This window comes from Pituophis catenifer, unplaced genomic scaffold (assembly GCF_029215685.1).
Source record: "Pituophis catenifer annectens isolate HBS135680 unplaced genomic scaffold, rPitCat1.0.hap2 SCAF_6, whole genome shotgun sequence".
NCBI classification, from domain to species: domain Eukaryota; kingdom Metazoa; phylum Chordata; class Lepidosauria; order Squamata; family Colubridae; genus Pituophis; species Pituophis catenifer.
In genome coordinates, this window is record NW_027256886.1 from 73,557,014 (window position 1) to 73,582,450 (window position 25,437).

The 25,437-nt window shown below is 41.5% G+C and overlaps 1 protein-coding gene across 1 annotated transcript in view; it reads left to right on the forward strand.

Moving 5' to 3' along the window:
- Positions 1-207: 207 nt before the first annotated feature.
- MICU1 (mitochondrial calcium uptake 1) overlaps positions 208-25,437 on the forward strand; it is a 167,604-nt gene continuing 142,374 nt past the window's right edge. The window contains exon 1 of the mRNA XM_070945103.1: positions 208-307. The gene's annotated coding sequence lies outside the window, so the exon portion shown is untranslated. The remainder of the gene's footprint in view (positions 308-25,437) is intronic.

Here is a 25,437-nt window from a genome sequence, read left to right on the forward strand (position 1 = left end):
ACATTGCAGGAGAAGCCCCGCCCCCTTCACCCGCGAACTCTTAAGCAAAAGGGAAACCCTTCCAGGAGGCGGGGAAAGCGCTCCCGTGACGTAGGCACGCTGCGTTGCCTGACAGGAGGTGGAGGTGGAGGCGGGCCGCGGCCAGAGTGGGCGGAGTCAAGGGCTGAGCTCCGCATTTCGCTTTGCCCGGTTGGGCGGAACGTTTCCTGATTGTCTCTTCCCCCCCCCTCGGCCCGGCGTTGGTCTCGCTCTCTCCGGAGTCCTGGGGCGGGAGGTGCATACGCCCCTCCCGTGGGAGACCCGACAGGTAAGATTTGGAGGGGGTGTGTGTGAATGGAAATTCCCAATGACGTCTCTCGGGCAATGGGCGGATGGAGGCAAAGGGGAGCGGGGCCCCGAGTCTCCAGCCGGGTTGGAAGTCCCGCAAAGCCAAATGGCTAAAGGAGGAGGACCAGCGGGGCGAGGGTCTCCTCTTGCCTAGCTCCAAAGCGGGGAAAGCTGCCTTCTCAATCTATTCCCACTTTGGGACGCACTAATCCCTAATATTCTTTCTGTGTGTGTGTTTCTTCCTTTACCCGATTGTGTGTTTTTGTGTGTGATTGTGTGTTTGTTACTAGGATTCATTGGGTTAGGGATTTTTTCTTTTACTGTCTTTCACTGTGAGTTGTATTGGGTGGGTGGGGGGTGCACGAAGGGAGGCTCAGCCAATCTCGTTGTACACATGTTGTACTCTGACAATAAATTGAATTTGAATTGAATTACCTCCGTCCTATTCCTGTTCTCTGCTTACATGTTGTTATTTAAAGCCTTTCCTTTGCAACTCTTCTGCCCCATGTACAAAAAAAATTTTTTTTGCCTTCCCCTTACATCCAGTGTAAGATTCCTTTTTTTTTTTTTGCCTTCCTTCCCGGGACTCCGGTATGTGTGATGTATATTCTCATATATAGAATGTTTCTGAAGCAGGTCCCATATGAATATAGTCGGAATTAGCCTGGGAAATAAATAGACAATGTGGGGGTAAACATTGGTGGTATTTGTATGCGACATGTATCCTGAATGTCAGAGAAAATGCTTAAAACAGTGTGTAAAAGTTAAGTCTGGCCAAGAAAACAGCAGTTGTAGGAGTCTGCGCTGACTCGAAGACACCAAATTAAAAAATAAAAGTTAAATGTATGTTCATAATCTATCTACTATATCTGTCTCAGAAGAAGGGCCCAAAGGTGCTTTTTCAGGAGGCAATTGGATTTACTTGTTTTTTTTTTCTTTTGAAGACGATTTGCTTCTCACCCAAGAAGCTTCTTCAGCTCTGACAGGATAGTGGGGAAAGGAAGGATTTATATTCCTTGCAGACACCTGGTCATTGGCATCCTTTCAGAGGGTGGTTGAAGCATTTGGAAGTTTATCTGTGTCCTCAGGGTCACCTGAGTAATGCTCCTTGTTCCTGTAGTCTGCAATTTTTCCTCTGGAAATACATTCCTACTCCCACACTATTCAAAGGATGTTCCTCCCAAATTATATAGCTAAGAAGATTCAGAAGATTCATCTTCGTTACCCCATCTGTATCTGCCTGGATCCATTGATATGATGTTAACTGGAGATGATAAAAAATGTGTGGCATACCTCAGCCACACTTCTTTCTAACTTTAAGCATCCCACAAAAACAGCTAAATTGGCTCTAAAAACCCGTAAAAAAAACCTCCTGCAACTCTTTGCCAGTCGTACCAAAGACTGGAAAGTTAGACTGTTTCATAACGTTGCACTTGTCAAACTTCAGATATATCTTTATTCAGAAGACAAAACTTTCTTGCTCTCTAATGGCCTATATTTGCCTAGAAATCCTTAAGGGGATTTTCAGCAATTTTTCCATAATCTTTACAGATATCTTGCACAAGCCAATTAGCTGTTTCTGTGGGATGTTTAAATTTAGAAAAATGCTTAAAATTAGAGCCAAGGACTACCTGAAGTAGAGTTGTTTGTTGTGAAATAATGAGATAAGAGCCTAGTCTCAATTCATTATAGTCAACTCCACCTCAGGTAGTCCTTGACTTGAAACCACAATTGGTTGGACTGGAACTTATGTCTTTAAGCAATGAGATTGTTAAGTGAGTCATGGCCTAATTTACAAGCCTTTACAACCCTTTTTGTCACAGTCATTAAGTGAATCAGACAGTCATTAAGTGAATTCAGTTCCACTCTTCCCCCACTAATAGTTTTTAATTACTGCAACATTCTCAGAACTTTCAATTAATGATCATTTCTTTCCATCTTGGTCCATTTAGAGTTTCAATAATATGACCTAGAGGGATGAAAGGATATTGTGGGGTTGTTACTGAGATTTTCCAGCTGAATCATAAGTCACATCAGTAAAACTAATATAGATTCTGACAAGATGACCTAATGTGATTAACATATCAGCATTAGAGCATGATGTGTTTAAAATACAATTCATTGACTAAATCTACCTGCAAAACATAGAATACTGTTACGGTTTATTTAATGTTGACTTAATGTGAATTTGTGCTGTGACCTTATAGCTGAATAGTGATACAATTAACTCCAAAATGACTAAACCTCCGTAGAGGAAGACAACTTTTTTATAATATACTACTGTACTGCGAGGTCTAAATTGTATGGTAAATATTCAAGAGTATAAATTCCATATTCCCTATTTATATTTTTCATTTAAAAATATTCTTATTTTTAAAGAGCTTAGAGTGGCTTACAAAGTTATCCTCACAACGATTTGTCAAATCTCTTTAGCAGCACTTGGGATTGGAAGTGAACATCAGAAACAAGTACGGCTCCAGTTAGTAAGTTTTATAGTGACATTTATTGAAAATGACAGCCCAAGAATTCTGACCAGGACTTTGCTTTCAAATATTAACTCTACATATAGATTCTTCAATGCGGTTAGCTTTTTCTTTCCTCCTATATTTATGCTGTGGGAAAAGGAAGCCTGTCTCTTTTGAGAAGATAGGCCAACATCTACCTTGGATATTATTTATATAACAACTAATCTGTTACACCTTGTTGTAAACTGGTTTGCTGTGTTGTCTGAAGCTGGCCTGATTGGAAATAGTTCTACTCCCCTGCTTTCCAGAGTGTTTTAGAGCTCCCCCCTCTCCTTTTCAGTGTATACATGAAACCTCTGGTAAAGGTGATCTGTTGGCACAGGGTCAGATAAAGGTAAAGATTCCCGTTACACATATGTGTTAGTCGTTCCTGACTCTAGGGGGCGGTGCTCATCTCTGTTTCAAAGCCGAAGAGCCAGCACTGCCGGAAAACGTCTCTGTAGTCATGTGGACGGCATGACTAAACGCCAAAGGCACACACAACCAAGGTGGTCCCTATTTTTCTACTTGCATTTTTTACGTGCTTTCGAACTGCTAGGTTGGCAGAAGCTGGGACAAGTAACGGGAGTGCACCCATTACACGGCACTAGGGATTCGAACCGCTTTTTTTTTTTTTTTTTTTTTTGATTTATATGCCGCCCTTCTCCGGAGACTCAGGGCAGCTTACAGTGCATTAAGCAATAGCCTTCATCCTTTTGTATATTTATACAAAGTCAGCTTATTGCCCCCACAAACTGGGTCCTCAATTTACCTACCTTAGAAAGGATGGAAGGCTGAGTCAACCTTGAGCCTGGAGAGATTTGAACTCGCAGTAATTGCAGGCAGCTGGATGTTAAATGCTGCCTCAGTAGGAGGCATTAGCCTCCTACGCCACTCAGGCTCTAACTGCTGACCTTTTGATTGACGAGCTCAGCGTCTTAGCCACTGAGCCACCACGTCCCATTTGGTGTGCACAGGGTATGGCATCATTAATACACTGATGATACTCAATTATGTATTTCTGCCCCTGGCTGCTCCAATAAAGTTGGAGATCTTTATTCAAAAAGATCAAAGATCTTTCTCGTGCCTGGAAGCTGTGAGGGTCTGGATGGGGGAAAAACAGGCTCATCTCAAATATGCCCCTGAGGTTTGGCTCCATGAGTCCTGGAGGGACTGCAGGGCCATGTTTCGATTCAGGGTGCAGGATTGTGAAAAGAGCAAGAAGGTTTCCTGCTTGAGCAGGGGGTTGGACTAGAACAGGGGTCTCCAACCTTGGCAGCTTTAAGCCTGGAGGACTTCAACTCCCAGAATTCCCCAGCCAGCAAACTGTCTGGGGAATTCTGGGAGTTGAAGTCCTCCAGGGTTAAAGTTGCCAAGGTTGGAGACCCCTGGACTAAAAGACCTCCAAGGTCCCTTCCAGCTCTATTTTGATTGATTGATTGAGAGATCAGCTATGGGTAACAGAGCCAGCAGGGCAGCACAGCCAGTGGAGTTCAGGACAGCCCAAAGGGTAGAGATGGTGGAGATAAGACAGATCCTTACCTTACTGAGGCTTGGGGCTCCAGTAGGAGGGACTATCCAGTAGGATAGTAAGAGTATCATACTATCCAGTAGTATCCAGTATCCAGTAGGAAGGACTATCCAGTAGGAGGGACTATCCAGGGATAGCTTGAATTAGGAGGGCTCTTCACCTCATGACTAGCTGGGATTTGATTAACAATGGCAACTGGGGCAGTCAGGATTGCCATCACTAAACAATGTAATGACATGACATTGCCCTGTATGACCACAGTGATGGAAATTTATTTATTAACTTAATTTCTATAGGACCCCAGGTTAGATCGTGTCATTGACACAGTGTTCATGAGTTTGGGTAGACTCAATGAAACAGTGGAGGACAGGAGCGGCTGAAGTGCTATGGTCCATGGTGTCATGAAGAGTTGGACATGACTTAGTGAGTGAACAACAGCATCAATAGCAGATAGATACCCATCTCAAAAAAGTAACTCTGGGAGGTGAACAAGCGTAAAACAATTAAATGCAGTTATAGTATAGTACAAAATTTAATATACTGTATATGACAACCATGAAAAAAAAATCATCATAGATGTCAATATAGCCAGGGAAAGGAACCCTTCCCACACTCAGCCCCAGATTTGGGCACAAATCAAGGTTTCCAAGGTTTATGAAAGTCCAACAAGGTTGAGTCATGCTAGTCTCAGGGGAGAATGTTCTATTGGGCAGAGGCTACAGCAGAGAAGGCACATCTTCTAGTCCCTGCTAGCCGACATTCCTTATCTGATGAAACCCACAGGATACCCAACTTACAGGACTGAATTGGAGAGGTGAAACCACTGGGAGAAGGCAGTCCCTCGGGTAATTCTGGTCCCAATTACCATAGTTAATGAAGAATTTTACCTGTAATGGAATACACTCTACATGGAGCTGCTCTTGAAGACCATCCAGAAACTTCAGGTGGTCCAGAACATAATGGCACAAGTCATTATGGTTCTTTTCCCAGGCCTTTGGATCAGGTTGAGTGGAGACCCAACTGGATGAGTTACAATATATTTTAGTCTGATTACAATTTTACTATGTTAATTGGGTTTTATTCCCTTTAGTTGTATTTTGTTCTCTTTATGTTGCATTTGTTGTGGATATTTTTTTTCTTGCACATTGCCCAGTGTCAAACTATTTAAGTTGGACAGCCAGATAAATATTATGAATGAATAAATATCGTACTTAAGAGGTAACACCAGATGTGACTGAGCATGTCATGCAAGTACTCTCATTGATGTCATGCATACGGCTTTTGTTAAGCCACAATGTGCTTTGTTTTGGCTTGCCCAGTGTTTTGAGTGACTTCAGCCAGCTATCAGTTATTCAGTAAACTGCAGTTAAGCCTTGGGTTGCATCAGAGAACTTGGCAGTAGACTTTGACAATGGATTTTATGGTGTGTTCTAGATGGAAAATGGAAGTAAGTAAACGTGTTCCAGATTTTGTGTTGATGTAATATAGAGATGGTTATCATCTTCAAGGTTTTGGTTACCACCTTTAAAGCGCCCCATGGCTCAGGACCTGGGTACTTGCGGGACCACCTACTACCACCAATAGCCTCCCACCGGCCGGTACGCTCCCATAGAGAGGGGCTTCTCCGGGTGCCGTCGGCCAAACAATGCCGACTGGCGGCCCCCAGGGGTAGAGCCTTCTCTGTGGGGGCACCTACTATCTGGAATGAGCTCCCCCCGGAGATACGGAGGATCCCAGATCTGCGCACCTTCCGCCGCGCTCTAAAGACCTTATTATTTCACCAAGCGGGCCTGGCCTAATTTTCTCCCTCTTTTATAAAAGATTTTTAATTTTTTAATATCTTTTAGTATTTTATATATTCAAATTTTAAAATTGGTTTTAAATAGTTTGGGGTTTTAATTTGTCTGGGCCAAAATTATTTAATTTGATTTTAATTCTACTTTTAAATTTTGTACGTATGTGTTTTATTGTTTGGCTGTGCACCGCCCTGAGTCCTTCGGGAGTAGGGCGGTATAGAAATCAAATCAAATAAATAAATAAAATAAATCATCAGCCATTCTGTCGTGTTTGACCCTCAGCCACTCTATGGATCAGCACTCTCCATGCCCCTCGATCTCTCGCCACCTCCTTCAGATCTGTCAAGGTCATCCCGGTGTCATCCTTTATAGTGTCCAGCCAGCAGGTACTAGGGTGACCCCTTCTCCTTTTTCCGTTGATCACTCCCAGCATGACTGACTTTTCAAGTCATGCCCTCATGACATGACCAAAGTATGACAGCTGGTTTGGCGATCTTGGCTTCAAGAGATAGTTTTGGTGAGATTTGGTCTAGAACTTCTTTGTTTGTTACTTTTGAAGTCCATGGAATGCATAATAATCGCCTCCAGCACCACAGTTCAAAGGCATCCACCTATGTCCCATCTGACATTTTCAGAGTCCAAGTTTTGTAGCCATAAGTAGCAATTGGAAAAAATTATTGCATCAACTAATCTGTGTTTGGTTGTGAGGCTGATGTCTTTACTATTCCAGATGTTGTTCATGCCAGATATTGCAGTTCTTCCAAGTGCTGTATGCCTTCTGATCTTAGGGCTGCAGTCACCAGTTTGGTCAATTTTAGATCCCAGGAAAGATGAAGTCCTTTACTGTTTTGATGGTCTCATTGTTGATCTGCATCCTGATCAGGGGTGAAATCCAGCAGGTTCTGACATGTTCTGGAGAACCAGTAACAGAAATTTTGAGTAGTTCAGAGAACTGGCAAATACCACCTCTGGCTGGCCCCAGAATGGGATGGGAATGGAGATTTTGCAATGTCCTTCCCCCAGAAGTGGGGTGGGAATGGAGATTTTGCAGTATCCTTCCCCTGCCACGCCCACCAAGCCACACCACACCACGCCACACCCACCAAGCCACGCCCACAGAACCAGTAGTAAAAAAAATTGGATTTCACCACTGATCCTGATCTGTGTGTTCTCTGTAGTGGTCATTGTTTCCTTGATGTTAAGCTCCAATCCAGATTTTTCACTTTCATCTTTGGCTTTCAGGATCAATCACTCCAGAGCCTCCTTGCTTTCCATGAGCAATGTTGTATCAGAGGTTGTTGATATTCCCACCACCAATTTTAATCCCAATGGTAGATTAATGTACATTTCTCATAATTATTCCTGTGTACTAACCGTACAACTGTAGAAAAGCATTCTTATATCACAACATCCCACAACATGGGGCAGACCTTCCCCTTTTTTGCAATAGTAGTGGGATTCAGCTGGTTCTCTCTGGATCGCGCGAATTGGTAGCGGCGACTGCTGGAGGCTTCGCCCACCCGCCCGGATGTAATGCGTGACTACTGTGCGCACTCACATTTGCAAATCGGTAGGGAAGGTAAGTGAACCCCACACCTCTGTTTAGGCTCATATCATTCTTGCTTGCATAGGTAAGATAGTGAAAACTTCATGAGGATTGCCAGTTCCTCCTTTTTTTAACAATCTGAGGGGATTCATTCTTCGCTTAAATCCAGAATTCAACAACAGTCCCTTCATATGTGGTAATAAGGATTTGTGTCACATATGTTCACTAACTCCCCCTTTTCTGTGAGATGGGATTGGTTTTATGTTGCTTCAATAAAAGGGTTTCTCAACAGTAGTCATAGGTTTCAATGGTTATGTTTATAATACCGTCTGGCATTCACAAGGTTTACAGCTGCTTTCTAGAAAGGGAATATACACCTTGCTTTGGTCAGGATCTTCCAGAGGAGAGTTGCTCCATAACCTTTCTGAAATAGTATAGGTTCTCCTGCTTGAGCAGGGGGCTGGACTAGAAGACCTCCAAGGTCCCTTCCAGATTCTATTCCCTTCCCTTCCCTTCCCTTCTCCAGGTAGAAGACTTTTTCTTCTTTTGGAAACTGTGGGAAGTTCTCCAGCAATGACAGATAAGATCTAGCTTGATGAGTTTAATTTAAGGTAAAACTTTCATGGCACTTCTGGGCAACCTTTTTGCCACAGTATAGGTAGTCCTTGACTTATGACTACAAGAGCCTTGGTGGCACAGCAGACTAAAGTACTGTTAACTAGCACCAGCTGCCTGCAATTACTGCAAGTTCAAATCTCACCAGGCTCAAGGTTGAATCAGCCTTCCATCCTTTCGAGGTAGGTAAAATGAGGACCCGGTTTGGGGGGGCAATAAGCTGACTTTGTATAAAAAAAGAATACCGCTTGGGGGGGGGGCAAAAGCCCTACTAAGCAGGTATATACAAAAGTATGAAGGCTATTGCTTAACGCATTGTAAGCCGCCCTGAGTCTCCGGAAAAGGGCGGCATATAAATCAAACCAATAAATAAAATAAATAAATAAATAAATAAACTGAGTCCAATTTTTTTGTTGCTAGGCATGATAGGCGATCACATAACCCTGGGACATCGCAAGTGTCATAAATACAATTGCCAAGCGTCTACATTTTGATTACATGACCATGGAATGCTGCAACAGTCATAAGTGTGAAAAACAGTTGGAATTCACTTTTTTCCAGTGCCATTATAATTTCAAATGGTCACTAAACAAATGATTGCAAACCAAGGGCTTACCTGTATCCTGACTGGGAATAACTGTGTTAAACCAGTTACAATAATGTTAAATTTTTGGTATGTGTTAGTGCCTAGTGAGAAGGTTTTATTTTTATTCTTCTTTTTTATTGGGTGTTGTGAGCTGCCTAGGACCATCAATTGAGAGAGGCGGCCATATAAATTCTTTAAATTTATTTTATTTATTTATTATTTTATTTTGTTATTAAAATTTATATGCCGCCCTTGTCCCGAAGGACTCGGGGCGGCTCACATAAATAAAAAACAATAACAATAAATATCTAAAACCAATCCAAAATTAAAATCCCCAAATTTAAAACCTCGTAGAATGATCAGGGAGTTTGCTGGAACAGCCATGTCTAAATAAATGCAAGAACACAAATATGAAGCTTATAACCCTTTAAAGTAGCTTTATCTTTTGCTGGGATCATGTGGCTGCCTTCCGTCATTGTTTTTTGATCCCAGGAAGGAAGATTGATTTTTAAAGTGTTGCAGGCAGATTGTTCAGCCCTGTTTTTTCTCTCTTACTCTGCACCACAGACTATGAAATGGTATTATGCAGTGGTCAGCTTCCCTTGACCACCAGAACAGAAGCATTAAAAGAGCTAGAAGAATGTTGCAAAATATGCCTTCCAACAAAGTTGATGGAAGGCCATAGCAGCAAGCCAAGAAAGCACTTTTCTGGATGCTTGCATGACTTTCTGTTTAAATAGCAGGTTGGGTTATAAGCTTTATGGGTGCCCAGAGGCATCAAAAATAGCTAAGCTCATAAAATGCAAACAAAATTAGCAAGCTCTGTTTCATCTTTTGGTGCTACACAGATATTAAGAAACTATGTACTAGTGTAAATTAAGAATAAACACAATCATCCACCCCGGATCACCCCAATGATGCCCTTGAAGTGATGTCCCGGTGCCTGGAGGCCGTGCGGATCTGGATGGGGAGAAACAGACTCAGACTCAACCCATCCAAGACCGAGTGGCTGTGGTTTCCGACGTCCCGATATAGTCAGTTGGTGCCATCACTGACTATTGGGGGCGAGTCATTGGCCCCCACGGATAGGGCTCACAACTTGGGTGTCCTCCTGGACTCACGGCTGTCTTTAGAAGAGCATTTGACAGCTGTGGCCGGGAGGACTTTTTATCAGGTTCGCCTGATTCGCCAGTTGCGTCCCTTTCTGGATCGGGATTCGTTACGTATGGTCACTCATGCCCTCGTCACCTCACGCCTGGACTACTGTAATGCTCTCTACATGGGGCTCCCCTTGAGGAGCACCCGGAGGCTTCAGCTGGTCCAGAATGCAGCCGCGTGGGTGGTTATGGGAGCGACGTGGCGCTCCCATGTGACTCCCCTCCTGCGCGAGCTGCACTGGCTTCCGGTGGTCTTCCGGGTGCGCTTCAAGGTTTTGGTCACCACCTTTAGAGCACTCCATGGCTTAGGACCAGGGTACTTATGAGACCGCCTTCTGCCACCAGTAGCCTCTCACTGACCAGTACGCTCCCATAGAGAAGGGCTCCTCAGGATGCCTTCGGCCAAACAGTGTCGACTGGCAGCCCCCAGGGGAGAGCCTTCTCTGTGGGGGCACCTGCCATCTGGAATGAGCACCCCGCAGAGATACGGAGGATCCCAGATTTACGCACTTTCCGTCGCGCCCTCAAAACATTTTTATTCCAGCAGGCTGGTCTGGCTTGACTCTCCCTTTTAATTTGCTTTTAAGTTTTATACAAATTGGGTGTTTTTAAATTCGTTTTTTGGGCCAAAATTATTTAATGTACTTTTAAATGGTTTTTAACTTTTGTATGATGTATTTTTATCTTGTGGCTGTTCACCAGCCTAAGTCCTTCGGGAGTAGGGCGGTATATAAATAAAATAAAATAAAATAAATAAAATAAATAAATAAAATCATACAAATAATAATCACAAAGTCTTAAGTTCCTAAATCAGAGGTGGGTTCTACTTACCTTTACTACCAGTTCGCAACAGGATCGTGCATGCGCAGATTGCCAATGACAACATTCGGGGCGGTGGGCGGGGCCTCCCACCAGTTTTACTACTGGTTCTTGTGAACCGGTCCGAACCGGGGGCAACCCACCACTGTCTTAAATAAATCTGACTTCTAAAGTTAGCAAGGAAGTTGTTATATTAAAAACTAAAAGATAAAATACAAATTCTGCTTAGTAGACATATTGCTAGTCACAAGGTCTAGGACAGTGTTTCTCAATCCTGATAATTTTAAGATGTCTGGACTTCTAGAATCTCCAGCATGCTGGCTGGGGAATTCTGAGAGTTGAAGTCCAGACATCTTAAATTTGTCATGTTTGAAAAATACTGGTCTGTGAGGAAGTCAGTGGAAAGTCAGGGGCCCATACAGTGGTAGGCTGCTGCTGGTTGTAACAACCGGTTCACCCAGAACCAAAAATGTGAGGGTGTGTGGATGCACGCAGCATCGAAAAACCGGCAATTATATAGGACGTGATTGCAGCAGGGTGGTTCGCCCGAACTACTCCGAACTGGCAGCAGTCCACCACTGGGCCTATATTTGTATGTATTTGGATAGATGTGAAGGCTTATATCAATAACTGTATAACACATATACTTTGAGAGCCTGATAATAAAAATACTGGGAAAAGCTGCTATGGCTTCCTAGTTCCCTTATCTTATTTTCCCCAAAATGTTTTTAGAAGGTCCTTTTATGTCTCAGGTATTTTTTTTAGTAAGTTTTTTTAAGACAAACAAACATTTAATACATCAATCCTCCCTTCCCTATGACATCTCGGTGTTCTCTTCTAGGCTTCTCCATCTTCCATCTTCTTCTATCTTCATCTTCATCCAAACCATTCTAACATTTCATTTCTAAATCAATATTGTAATCATCATTTATACATAATTATAGTATCAGTCATTTATATCTCTTTTCCAACCAACTATAAAAATAATTCCATGTTTTAAAATATTCTGATTCCTCCTTATCTTTAATCATCAGAGTTAATCTATTCATTTCTGCACAGTCTAAAAAAATTTTTTTAGTTCTTCTTCCAAAGGTATTTCCTCTGATTTCTAGTTTTGAGCATATACAATTCTTGCAGCTGTTATTACATGTATAATCAAATATACATTTTCCTTACTAATTTTTTCTGGAAAGATACCCAGTAGGAACAACTCTGGTTTAAATTCAATACGTTGCTATATCATTTCTTCCAGCCAAATTTTCATCTTATACCAGTAATTTTTTGCTTCAGGACAAGTCTACCACATATGGTAATAAGATCCTGGTGTTTGATGACATTTCCAGGAGGTAGCTGATTTATCTTTAAACATTTTTGCTAACTTCTCCAGTGGCATATGCCATCTATAAAACATTGATTTTCCTTATATGCTGTGGACATTGTTAATTTGTACTTCCTTTCCCATAGTTGTTGCCATTTTTCAAACTCAATTGGATAACCAAAATTTCTACCCCAGGCTATTGTCGTTTCTTTTACTTGCTCCTCCTCCAATTCAATGTACAACAAAAAATTATTTTAAAAAATTATTAAGTTTTCCTCTGTTCCCATGAGTATCTTATCCAGTTCAGTCTTTTCCATATAAAAACCATATAATTTAGCATCTTTTTCTATGTCTCAGAGGTATTGTGGGAAATTAAGCATGGCTGCTACTGCATTGATTCTGCTTATAATTTTCTGTCAGGAGGCGTAAATAATCATTTTCTGAATAAGTAGACAGACTATCAGGACTTGATTTTATTATTTGTCTGGCTTAGGCAGAAAATGGCATAATGGACTTGGTATATTAATTACTTTCCCAATCAATAGCTGCATTTTAGGGGTACTAGATTGGTCTACCTTCATGAAATTATAAATAAATGCTGAGTTGTGTGTATAAGAGTAGAATAAAGAATGTGTAATGAGTGCATTGTTGTTTTCAAACCTCAAAATGTTCAAGTAGAGATCTATTCGTTCAAATGTGGCTCAAGATACAGGTAGTCACAATTGAGCCCGAAATCTCTATTGCCATGTGAGACATTTGTTAAGTGAGTTTTGCCTCATTTTACAACTTTTCTTGCCACATTTGTTAAGTGAATCACTGCAGTTGTTAAATTAGTGACATGGTTGTTAAGCGAATCTGGCTTCCCCATTGACTTTGCTTGTCAGAAGGAAGAGATCTTTGAAAAAGGAGATCACATGACCCTGGGACACTGCAAACTGTCATAAATGTGAAACAGTTGTCAAGCATCTGAATGTAAATCATCCTGACCATGGGGATGCTGCAATGATCATTAGTGTAAAAAATGGTCATAAGTCACTCATGCCATTGTAACTTCGAATGGTCACTAAACGAACTATTGTAAGTCGAGGACTACCTGTATTTTACTCCTCTGTCTTATTGTTACAGCTTTACTCCTTTATAATCTAATTATATTTCAGCTAAAAGGCTCCATGTATTAGTAGCTTTTTAAATACTGTAGTAGAATTTGTGGGCGGAATCTTTCCAATAAATAATGATCTTGAATTAACCTTTTTAAAAGATGCAAGGTAGTTGCACTGGCAGTGGTATCTTGATTCAGTTTTGGCACACAGAAATACAGGTAATCTTCCTTTAGCGACTATTTGCAGATCTAAAAGTGATGGAAATTTAAATGTACAATTAATCCTTGCATTTAGGACCTTCATAGGTCTGGAAAGCATAAAGATGATACACATAGTCTTTGACTTAAAATTGTTCTTTTAGTGACGGTTCGAAGTTATAACTGCACTGAAAGAAAGTGACTTATGACCATTTTTCACACTTACAACCATTGCAGCTTCCCCACTGTCATGTGATCAAAATTTGGATGCTTGGCAACTGGTTCATATTTATGACGATCACAGTATCCCAGGGTCATCCGATCACCTTTTGCGACCTTCTGACAAGCAAAGTCAATGGGGAAGCCGGATTCACTCAACAACCGTGTTACTAACTTAATACCTGCGGTGATTCACTTAACAACTGTGGCATGAAATGTTGTAAAACGGGGCAAAAATCACTTAACAGATGTCTCACTTAGCAACAGAAATTTTGGACTCCATTGTGTTCGTAAGCACATCTGTGGGTTCACTTTGTTTAACAACGGAGTTGTTGGTCCCAAGTGTGGTCACTAAACAAGGACTACCTGTAAAAGATTTCAGGGACAGATGCAGAATAAATTCTCTTTTGTAACTGACATTAAACTTGAAATGGAAAGCAAAAACTGGTTTCAAGGATGGACCTAACTGAGCATTATTTTGTCTGAAGGATATTTTTGTTGTTGTTGTTGCTAGTGGGAAAGGCCTCCCTAGCTGTTTCCAAAATGGAAAAATAAATCATGGGAAATGTTCGGTGGACTGCAGCCAATACATTTCAGTTGAGGAGAGTCAATTTGTACAGTCAGCAGTGATGTTAATGCACTTTACGATGATTTGCCTTGTTACCGTTCCATGAACGTGTCTTGAATGATGATAACTGCACCTGACAATTATATCACCTGCAGAAAAATGAAATATGGACCATATCTAAGACGTGTTTGTTGTTTGACGTCTGCAGCGTTTTAATTATCATATCCAGAATTGTCACTAGAATCCAGAACTGGTCAATCATTTTAGCTACAATTCAGTTCTTATTTTGTTCTTTTACAGAATGGATATTTATTGGGATAGGTGTCCTCTCAAAGCCATAACAGACATTAATCAGACTGAGATGATAAATTCTCTGAGGTGAGAAGACGACAAACATTTTGGCTTCTGCTTAATCCTCAGATGGTTGAATCTAGATCAGTGGTGGGTTGCTCCTGGTTCTGTCCGGTTCTTACGAACCGGTAGTAAAAGCGGCGGGAAGCTCCGATCACCCACCCGGATGTCATAATGGACAATCTGCGCATGCGCAGAAGTGCGTGCAGTAGTAGTAAAGGTAAATAGAACCCACCCCTGATCTAGATGATAAGTCTGTGCCAGTTTTGCTCTCCCAAAGCTTTCAGAATCTGTTAACAAATCCCAGAATAGTCCATATATACATTGTCTATGAGAAGAATCATAGAATCTTAGGGCTGGAAGTCTTCTAGTCCAACCCCCTGCCTAAGACAGAAGACCTTATTCCATCATGTACAATTGGCTATCCAATCTTTTCTTGAAGACCTCCAGTGATGGAGCATCCACAACTCCTGGAGGCAAGCTGTTTCATTGATTAATTGTTTTTACTGTCAGGAAATTCTCCTCAGTTCCAGATTGGACTTCTCTTTAATGAGCTTCCACCCATTACTGCTTTTACTGTCCTGATGGGCATTGGGCTCTTCTCTGTGACAGTGGGTATTCAGCACATGAAAAAGATGTGAGACTTAACAAAGCTGATATACTGGCATATTGCCTATGATAGTAGCAAGGGCCTCTATGGCAAGAGATGAAGTTTTCCCTTTCAGTGTAAGCCAATTTAGTTTCTGCTCTCAGGTGAATGGAATTCCCACTAGGTTGGAATTAATATGATAGCCCATTAGCCTGAGTTCGGTCAAAGAAGCTATCCATTTGCAATGGGTATCTTCTTCCAGAAATCAAATTCGGATTTATACCACAAGTAGGGTAATGAAGTTCTCTATTGACAATTGTCCTTTTTGAAGTTGTCTATTGACAATTGTTGAAAGATTTTTGCACCAGATGACCTGTCATTGGTCAGGAATCTAAAAAGAGATTAACATTTGTATGCTTAATGATGCTACATTAAATTTAATGGGTCAACAGAAGTAAGACTGTAGATTGTTCATAGGATTAAGAGATCAGTTACAGCTTTTGAGTGGTGCCTGCTGTTTTATTAAAACAAGCCATTGTTAGTTAGTTGTGTCCTAAGAATTGCCCACACTTTGGTCTTAAGCAAAAATGGTCTTTTTTTTTTTTATTTGATTTATATGCCGCCCTTCTCCGAAGACTCAGGGCGGTTTACAATGTGCTCAGCAATAGCCTTCAACCTTTTGTATATTTATACAAAGTCAGCTTATTGCCCCCACAACTGGGTCCTCAATTTACCTACCTTGGAAAGGATGGAAGGCTGAGTCAACCTTGAGCCTTGGCGAGATTCGAACCCTGCAGTAATTGCAGGCAGCTGGTCTTAATAACCAGCTTAATAACAGGGTGCCTTAAACCCCTGTACTACCAAGGCTCTAATCTTAATCAGAAATCCATCTTAAGCATTATTTGTAATGTTTACCTCAAGAATAGAATACATTTGAGACTTCCTTGGGGCTGCAAGAAAGGTAAAATGAGTCTCTCTCATTCCTTCAGGAGCCTGTATTTTGTTTGGATATGAGGCAAAGCATTGTTCTCCCCCCTCTCTAATCAACCCTTGATTAGAAGTTTGCTTGAGTGGGACCATGGCACGCACACGTGGCTTGTCTCGTGTTTATATTCTCAGGTGCTCCAAATGTTTCAAAGAACAGAGCAGGTCTCACTTTCTGTTTCCTGAACTGAGCTTGGAGCTAGATGAGGGAGCAAGAAATTGCAGAGACCCCAACTCGTAAGGGATACATGAATTAGAAAAGTATGATCACAGAACATCAGCAGGCTATGCAACTATGAGGTGCCTCCAATAAAATCAGTTGGGGTAAGCTTCTATTGATACCACCAGCTAGACCAGGGGTGTCAAACTCAAGGCCCCTTGGGCCAGATGTGGCCCGCGGGGTGGTTAGATCTGGCCCGTGGGGCCATCCTGGAAACAGGACCGGCAAGGCCGGCCTACAGTGCCTCTGCCAGCAAAAATGGAGCTCGGGAGGGCTGCGTGCTCAGGCCTCCACAGGCACCCCTGACACGAGTGACATTGAGCTGGCCACACCCACCCTGGTCATTCTCATCGCCCCTCCCCCCCGAGGTCAAACACAACCCTGATGCGGCCCTCAATGAAATCGAGTTTGACACCCCTCAGCTACACAATGCTCTACTGAGCATATTGAAGGAGCAAAGCATTAAGAGTTGAAAGAGACATCCTCCGCCTACGATTGAATACCAGAGACCAACACTGGCTACTATTAACCGTGACTAGCCTACTTTCCTTTACATCTAAAAGGGACACGAAACTTTCTGCGTATGAAATTATTCCTGCATTTTTGCCGTCTTAGGAAGCTGACTCAAGGTTTTCTCTCATTCTTTCTACTTTTCTCGATCCACTAATAACTCGTTGGTTAGCTCATCTATATGCCCCAGCTTTGATCTTTGAAATAGTCGTTGGGAGTTAGGGACTTCCTTATTTCCCATGTGCTGTAAGAGAAAAGTGTCACAGAAGTTGCTTTGATCTCTTTCCACATTCTTGACTGTGTTCTCGGAGGCTGAAACAATCAAGTTGCTTGTAGAAACCGCAGTGCAGGAGCATGGAGTGTGACACAACGTTGTCTCCCATCTACTAAATGGGAAGGAGTTCCCTTTTGTTGTCAGCCACTTTAGCAATAGATAGTGCTGCCTTTTCTTGTGGGTGTCGTCTACGTTTAGAGTTTGCTAACGCACATAAATCCAGCAGCATCACAAATTCACGAAGATTGTCTCTTCTACCCTGCTTTCCTTCTTGCCTTTTTCATTAGCAAGCTGGTTTTTGCTAGGATTGGTAGATTTTCCCTTGGCCTGCTTTGAGTAGTTTTACTAGTGCTGGGCCTTCATAATTTGATAACCAGAATATATTCTTGTGGAAGGTTTGACTTGCAATTAACTTCAGATGTAACACCTCAAGTGACTTAGCCATAATTGAGAAATCAGGAATCGACATCAGGAAGATTAATTGCAATCTTTCATAGCCAGGGCTTTCTTAATGAGTGGTGACAACTGTTACACAACAAAACGTTTGCCGAGGTCGGTAATGCTACAAAACTGACTCTCTTAACTGTCCAATTAAAATCTTGACACTCTGAATGGCTGATGCTCTTTTTTTTGTTTGAGCTTGCATCCACATAGTTTGTCAGGGTTGACGTCAAAACCAATATGGACTTTAATATTATCGGAAGTCTTAGGAAATAATTTCACAGAGTGCAGCACTGCCTGCCAAGTAGCTGTTCTGAAGGGGCCAGAAATGTGTGATGTATTGTTGGATCTCTGATGAAGCAGTGAAAATTGGACAGCAGTGGAGGTTTATGGAAAAAAAAATGCTGCCTACGAATAAAGTGTTTTGAGTGAAACTGCTTATAAAAATAGTTCATGATTGATTGACCAAACCCATGCTTCAGAAACACGCAGAAACACCTTCTTTCCTGCAAAAGAACATTTTTAAAAATTTGTTTTTAATCTATCATGAGCATCATTCCGTATATAGATTTGTTTTTTGGGGCTCTGAAAAAAATTCCTTTAGCCATGAAAGCCAGGAAAGTTTGTGGAGATGGAATGAGAAAAATAGATGTTGAAAGCTGATTCTGTTAACTTTCTCCATTTCCTGCTCTCTTATTTTATTGTTTATTTCCTTTCAACAATCTTGGAAGTTTTGCCCAGCGTTAAGTTTTTGAATGGTACAGCTTTTTCTGCATCTTAGATATTTGCATTGTGAGTATATTTTTCACTTCACAATGCAGGTAATCCTTGACTTACGACCATAAATTGAGCCCAGAATTTTTGTTTCTAAGTGAGACATCCGTTAAGTGAGTTTTGCCCCATTTTTATGACCTTTCTTGCCATAGTTGTTAAGTGAATGACTGCAGTTGTGAAGTTAGTAACACGGTTGTTAAGTGAATCTGGCTTCCCTGTTGAATTGCTTGTCAGAAAGTTGCAAAAAGGCATCACGTGACCCTGGGACTTTGCAGGCGTCATAAATATAAACCGTCGCCAAGCATCTGAATTTTGATCACGTGACCATGGAGACGGTTGTAAGTGTGGAAAACGATCATAAATCATTTTTTGAGTGCCATTATAACTTCGAACGGTTACTAAATGAACTGTTGTAAGTTGAGGACTACCTGTGTTCCACAATTTCCCCTTCTTCTAACTATTGTAACTACTTCGTCCATGTGTCTAGGTCAGGGGTCAGCAACCTTAAACACTCAAAGAGCCACAAAGGTCCTAACAGGAAGCCCCCCAATCAATTCTGGAGCTGACCGGAAGTCCAGTTCCCCCACCATAGAGTCTCCTCCTAGCACGGTGTCCTTTTTCCTCTATCTGTCCTAACCGAAAGCTCTATCAATTGTGGAGCCAACCGGTGACAGAGAGCCGCAGCAGAGGGATGGAAGAGCCACATGCGGCTCCAGAGCCGCAGGTTGCTGATCCCTGGTCTAGATCATGCAGCATGCTAAACCTGAGCAGACTATGGTTTGTTTGGTTTATCTCAAGTGGTTTATATTCAGTAGCGCATGGTTAAAGAAAGCATGAATTTGCATGGTCTGTGCATCCAGCTAATATGAATTTCAATTTTAGTTGATCTTAAGTCTTTTTTTTTTATTGCTGCTTTGATTTTCTGTTGAGTGATTAGGGACGGCATGCTATGATGGAGCGCTCTGATTTATATTAAGAAGTTCAGACAGATTTGTTTAATTATACATAGAAAGTAAATCATCTATTAGCTAGATCCGGAGAGACTCAAATTATTGGGACTATTGAGAGAAAGGATAAAAAGATCTGGAAGACTATTATTAGATCACTGCAAAAAAGAGCTTTCTGTCTCTTTGCTGTCATCTAGAGTTGTTTATTTAAATGTTTTATTTTAAAAATTAATACAGCCTCCCGACTTAAGTACATAGCCCTGTTCCTCTATATTTTTGAAGCCTAGGCCTGTAGCCTTATTCATATTCATCCTCAACCACAGAAATTTGTTAGATAACCTTGAACCAGTGACTATCTCAGCCTTTTAGGAGGAAAGGCGTTATATCCTGGAAGAAGGAAGAAATAAAAATTTCGGCATTTTTTTTTCTTTTCTTTTTTAGTTTTCTACCAGGAACTTAATGAATATTTTAAATATACATGCTATGTTCAACTCAGCATTAAATAACAATCTGACAATTCCTTTTAGCCTTGTATTCTCCCTCCCCATCCTTCTTGGGCTATTTCTTTCCCTATTTCGTCTTTAACTGTAGTATAACAGCACATTGAGACCAAAGCGAACCATTGTAATTCATGCTTAGGTTAAAAAATAAGATGGGACAAGGATGAAGGTTTTTGGGAAGCCTCAATTTACTTTAATCCGCCTGCATTAGCTAAATAATATTCTAATATTAATTATAATCTTAGCCCGGTTGTTCGTATTACACAGGGGTAGGCTGCTGGGGATTTGCAGGGAGAACCTCTAGCTAAGATTCTGTGCAGTTCAGAGAACCCACAAATCCCACTCCTGGCTGGCCCCGCCCACCCTGCCCCACCCCTCCCAGGAATCCCCACGCAGCCGTTTTGGATGCAAGTAAGTGCAGGGCGCACACGGAGGTTCAGGGAGGGCGAAAAATGGGCCTACCCAAGGTTTGGGGCCAGTTTCTGGCCTCCAGGGAGCCTCTGGATCCTGGGGTGGCCGTTTTTGCCCCCCCCCCGGAGGCTTGAGAAAAGCCTTTGGAGCCCGGGGAGGGCAAAAACTGCTTGCAATTGCTGCAGGGTTCGAATCTCGCCAAGGCTCAAGGTTGACTCAGCCTTCCATCCTTTCTAAGGTAGGTGAAATGAGGACCCAGTTTGTGGGGGCAATAAGCTGACTTTGTATAAATATACAAAAGGATGAAGGCTATTGCTGAGCACATTGTAAGCCGCCCTGAGTCATCGGAGAAGGGCGGCATATAAATCAAATTAAAAAAAAAAAAAAACGCCCACTGGCCGTGGTGCAGGAGGTCAACTAGGCCACACCCACCATGGCCATGCCCACCTAGCAACCGGGCAGAGAACCCCTTGCTAAATTTTTTGAAGCCCACCCCTGTTATTACATTAATTATAAAGGGGGAATTGGAAAAAGTGATTATGTATTATGCAGTGCGGCCTTACTTTCTGATCTAACCATAGTTATGTTCATGTTGAAGTTGGAGTGATGGATTTATTTTGTCTTGGAAATGATGGCGAAACCTCTTGGGTCCTGCAGGAGGAGGTTTCATGCCATAAATCATTAAAATTATTTTGTAGGTTTCTCTATAAGACAATGGCATACATTATCTTGGAAGCTGTGTTGTTGAAGAACAAGCACCTAAAAAGCTAGACAGAACAAACAGCCTCAAACCACTTTCAAATTGAAGTGATCCTTATATGAATTGTTTCCATTTTTGCAATTCCCATGGGTACCTCTGAGATAGATTGTTATTTGTGTTCAGAGACGTCGTTTCCATTTTAAAGAGTTCATGTTTAAATACTATTTAGCTCAGTGGCCAGCTTTCCATTTTTCTTTCTATAATAATCTGGCCAATAAACTGGATTTTTTTTAATAGGAAACACGAGCTTTTATTAAAAGAACATCTTAATTACTAATGAATATGCTACAGAATGTTAGGCGACGTTACTATTTTTGCACTCTCTAGAGAGGGCAACCACACTAAATTGTACTTTCCTTACCTAACAAAGTTTCCTACTTAAACTATATTTCCATTTGTATAATATGCAAAAGAAAATATGATTTGGGAGTCACAATGGGTACATCAGGGAAAGAAATTCTACACACATACACACAAACAAACACACCAGGGGTGAAATGTAAAATTTGTTACTACTGGTTTTGTGGGCATGGCTTAGTGGGGGGGGGGGTAATGTGACGGTGGGCGTGGCCAACTATTTTGTTTTTTAAATTTTTCAAAGCATTTTTTCTAATACTTTGAAAAGCCTCTGCCGATCAGGCAACTCAGCTGGGATCATCAGAGAGGCTTTTTAAAAAATGCCTCTCTAACGATCAGGCAACTCAGCTGCGATTGTCAGAGACTTTTCAAAGCATTTTTTTACCACCTCTTCGGCCAAGAGGTTGCAGAAAAAAATGCTTTGAAAAGCCTCTGACTATCCCAGCTGAGCCGCGCGATCATCAGAGGCGGCATCAAATGCTTTTAAAAGCATTTTTTCGTCGGAAAAGGTTATAGAAAAAATGCTTTTAAAAGGAAGAAGATCGTGCAGCTCAGCTGGGCATGGTGGGGGTTGGGGGCGCAGGGATTTTTGCTACCGGTTCTCCAAACCACCCGCCACCATCGCTACCGGATTGGATGATCCGGTCCGAACCGGGAGCATTTCACCCCTGAAACACACACACAAACACATGAAATCTGGAAGCTTTCAGGTATTGTTGAGATTTCTATGAAGACTTGATAGTGCTACATGTGTAGATCTCTAAATCTTCAAATAAAAAAAATTAGGGTAGATTATCTGGGTTATTTCCATAATTATTGGCCACTGCCTATTGTTGTTATATTTTTGTTAGGGTTTACACAAAACAGACACATTTGTAGTTTGGAGAAGAGACTGACTTTACATGATTGCAGTAGTTGGGTTATGATGCAAAGACTAGGTTGGGTTTGATTCCATGACAGATACGTCAGTGAGTACTTTCACAATGTAAACTAATGCATCTTTCCATAAACTGGTGCCCTCCAGTTATTTTGGACTGGAAATTTTGTTGATTGGATTAGTTCTATTGTTAGATTACCTGGGGATCTCCCTTCATTTTATTAGTCATACCAACAGCCCTATGAGGTTTTTAACTCAGAATCACCTAACAATTTTCCATGAATGAAAGTACTGTAGATTTGAAACAGGATCTCCCTAACAATCAATCAATCAGTCAGTCAGTCAGTCAGTCAATCAGAATAGAGCTGGAAGGGATCTTGGAGGCCTTCTAGTCCAGCCCCCTGCTCAAGCAGGAGATCCTATACCATTTCAGACAAGCGACTGTCCAGTCTCTTCTTAAAAACCTCCAGTGATGAAGCACCTACAACTTCTGAAGGCAAGCTGCTCCACTGGTTAATTGTCCTCACTGTCAGGAAGTTTCTCCTTAATTCCAGGTTGCTTCTCTCCGTAATTAGTTTCCATCCATTGTTTCTTGTCCTGCCCTCTGGTGCTTTGGGAAATAAATCGACCCCCTCCTCTTTGTAGCAACCTCTCAAATACTGGAATACCGCTATCATATAGTCCTTCTTTTCTCTAGACTAGCCAAACCCAAATCCTGCAACCATTCTTCATATGGTTTTTTTTCCCCTCCAGGCCTTTAATCATCTTAATTGTTCTTCTTTGCACTTTTTACAAAGTCTCAACGTATTTTTTTATAATGTGGTGACCAAACTATGAAAGCAATATTCTCTGGATATTTTGGCTGGGACTGACTAGATGTGTAATTTAAGACATCTAGAAAGCATTTACCATTGTACATAAATGGTGAGGAGGTGGAGAGGGTTGGTAGTTTTAAAATTCTGGGTATTTATATCTCGAAGGACCTCTCATGGACTATGAATGTTAACACGCTTGTGAAGAAGGCACAGAAGAGGCTGTTCTTCCTGAGAATGCTCAGGAAGATAAATCTATCTCAGCATCTCCTTCTGTCCTACTATCGCAGCACCATTGTGAGTGTCCTGACATACGGCATTCTTGCATGGTATGGGAGCAGCTCTGTAGCAGACAGAAAAGCTCTACAGAGAATAATTAAAACTGCCCAGAATATCATCGGGCTCCAACTACCAGCCCTGGACGACATCTTCGAATCTCGCTGTTTGAGGAAGTTGCATAACATTCTCAGAGACTCTTCCCATCCTGCTTACAATCTTTTTGGACTGTTGCCTTCTGGCAGAAGATACAGAACAATTAAAACTCGCACCACACGTTTTCTGAATAGTTTTTATCCCAGAGCTATAATTGCACTCAACAATGAATTAATTAAAGGGCCACCATCAGCGAGCTGTTGGGCAGTATTACTTGGTTTGTTGTGTTGATGTTTGGGTGGTTTAGGGGTGGGGAATTTGTGGTGGGTGGGTGGCTGTTTGGGAATTGTTATGTGTGTTGGGCCTGGTCTTTATATGTGTATACATGTACAATGACAAAGTAGTAGTAGTAGTAGTAGTAGTAGTTATTATTATAGCATCAGGCTACATTTTGGGTTTCCAGGAATCAAACCAAAGCATCCTAGACAGCAGACTGAGGTGATGCATAGTCTTCCCTTTTAAGCTCATCAGCCCTAGGTTAAAAATGGAATTTTGTGCAACTAACGCTAGGAATCTGACTTTCCAGCTGTCTCCCAATGGTCTGCTTGAAGTGTCTCCTAGTTCCTTTTCTTCTTGGTTTGTCATCTTTTGGACTCGTTTCCAAACAGGCGCTGCCTTTGTCTACATTTCAGCCACTCTCCAGCAGTTGAAATTTATATCCAAGACACCAGCCTCAGACTGACTATGACTTGACATCTCGGTTTGATGATAATTTCTATGACATGGAGTTCAACTTGCTTGGCGGCCTACAAAATGATTATCCCTGAATTAGAGTAGAAATTCTGCCAGGGTTTAGGAAGTTCAGTGGTAAATTGTGAAGCTTAACAAGCTAGCTGGTGGTGTTGATTATTTTTGTTTTGCTACAAGATTGAAAAGGAGGTGAACACTGCAGCTTTCTAGTTTCTTCAAAGACCCCTGGATCTGCACAGTTCAAAACTGAAGCTGCTCTTGTCTTTTTAACCAACTTTATGAAGTTTCAGAGGAAAAATAAAGTACAAAACAACAACAGTAACAACCAAGATTAAAAGGGAGGGGAAAGTTAAAAAGAGACAAAGGGGAAAAAAAGGGAAAGGGATAGAAAAACAGTGACTTCCCACTTTCTTTACTACAGATACAAATATTTAATAAAATAACCCGTTAGTCTAAATTAAAACAAAAGTATCTTATACACAGTGTGCAAACTACACAATCCAAAAAAAACCCACTAACATCCTATATAAAAAAAACCACTTACTCTAAGTTTAAACATAAACCATTAAAAATGTAAAATATCTAGTAATAATAATAAAAATACTCAATATGTCTACACAGGTAATCCTTGACTTACAATCATTCGTTTAGTGACTGTTCGAAGTTACAACAGCACTGAAAAAAAAGCTACTTATGACCACTTTTTCACACTTATGACCATTGCAGCATCCCCATAGTAGTCACGTGATCAAAATTTGGATGCTTGGCAACTGGTATGTATTTATGACATTTGCTGTCAAGGTTCCAAGTAATACATCCCATTCAATAAGAACTCCGAGGTAGGCAAATTCCTCAAAGAACATTTTATTGGGACGTATCAAATTGGCACATTTCCTCGTGGAAAACCGGCTCTAAATTCCCGCCAGTTTTACACCCAATTAAAACTAAAACTTTATCACTTCCCCCCAGAGTCTCCAGTCACATGGTCCAATCAGCATACAGTCCAGTTGCTGGGTGACCTCAGTCTCCACCTTTTGAACTCCTGCACCAACGACCTTGATTCCCAGGAGAAAGAATTTTATTTTGGCTACAACACCCCAGCTATCTCTACACCCCCCACCCTGGCCCCTTCGCTCCAGGCTGTGTCAGCCCTAAAGCAGTGAGAAGAGAAACCTCCCTAGAGAAAACTACCAAAAAGAAAATGGTCACAGTTTGGCCAACTTCA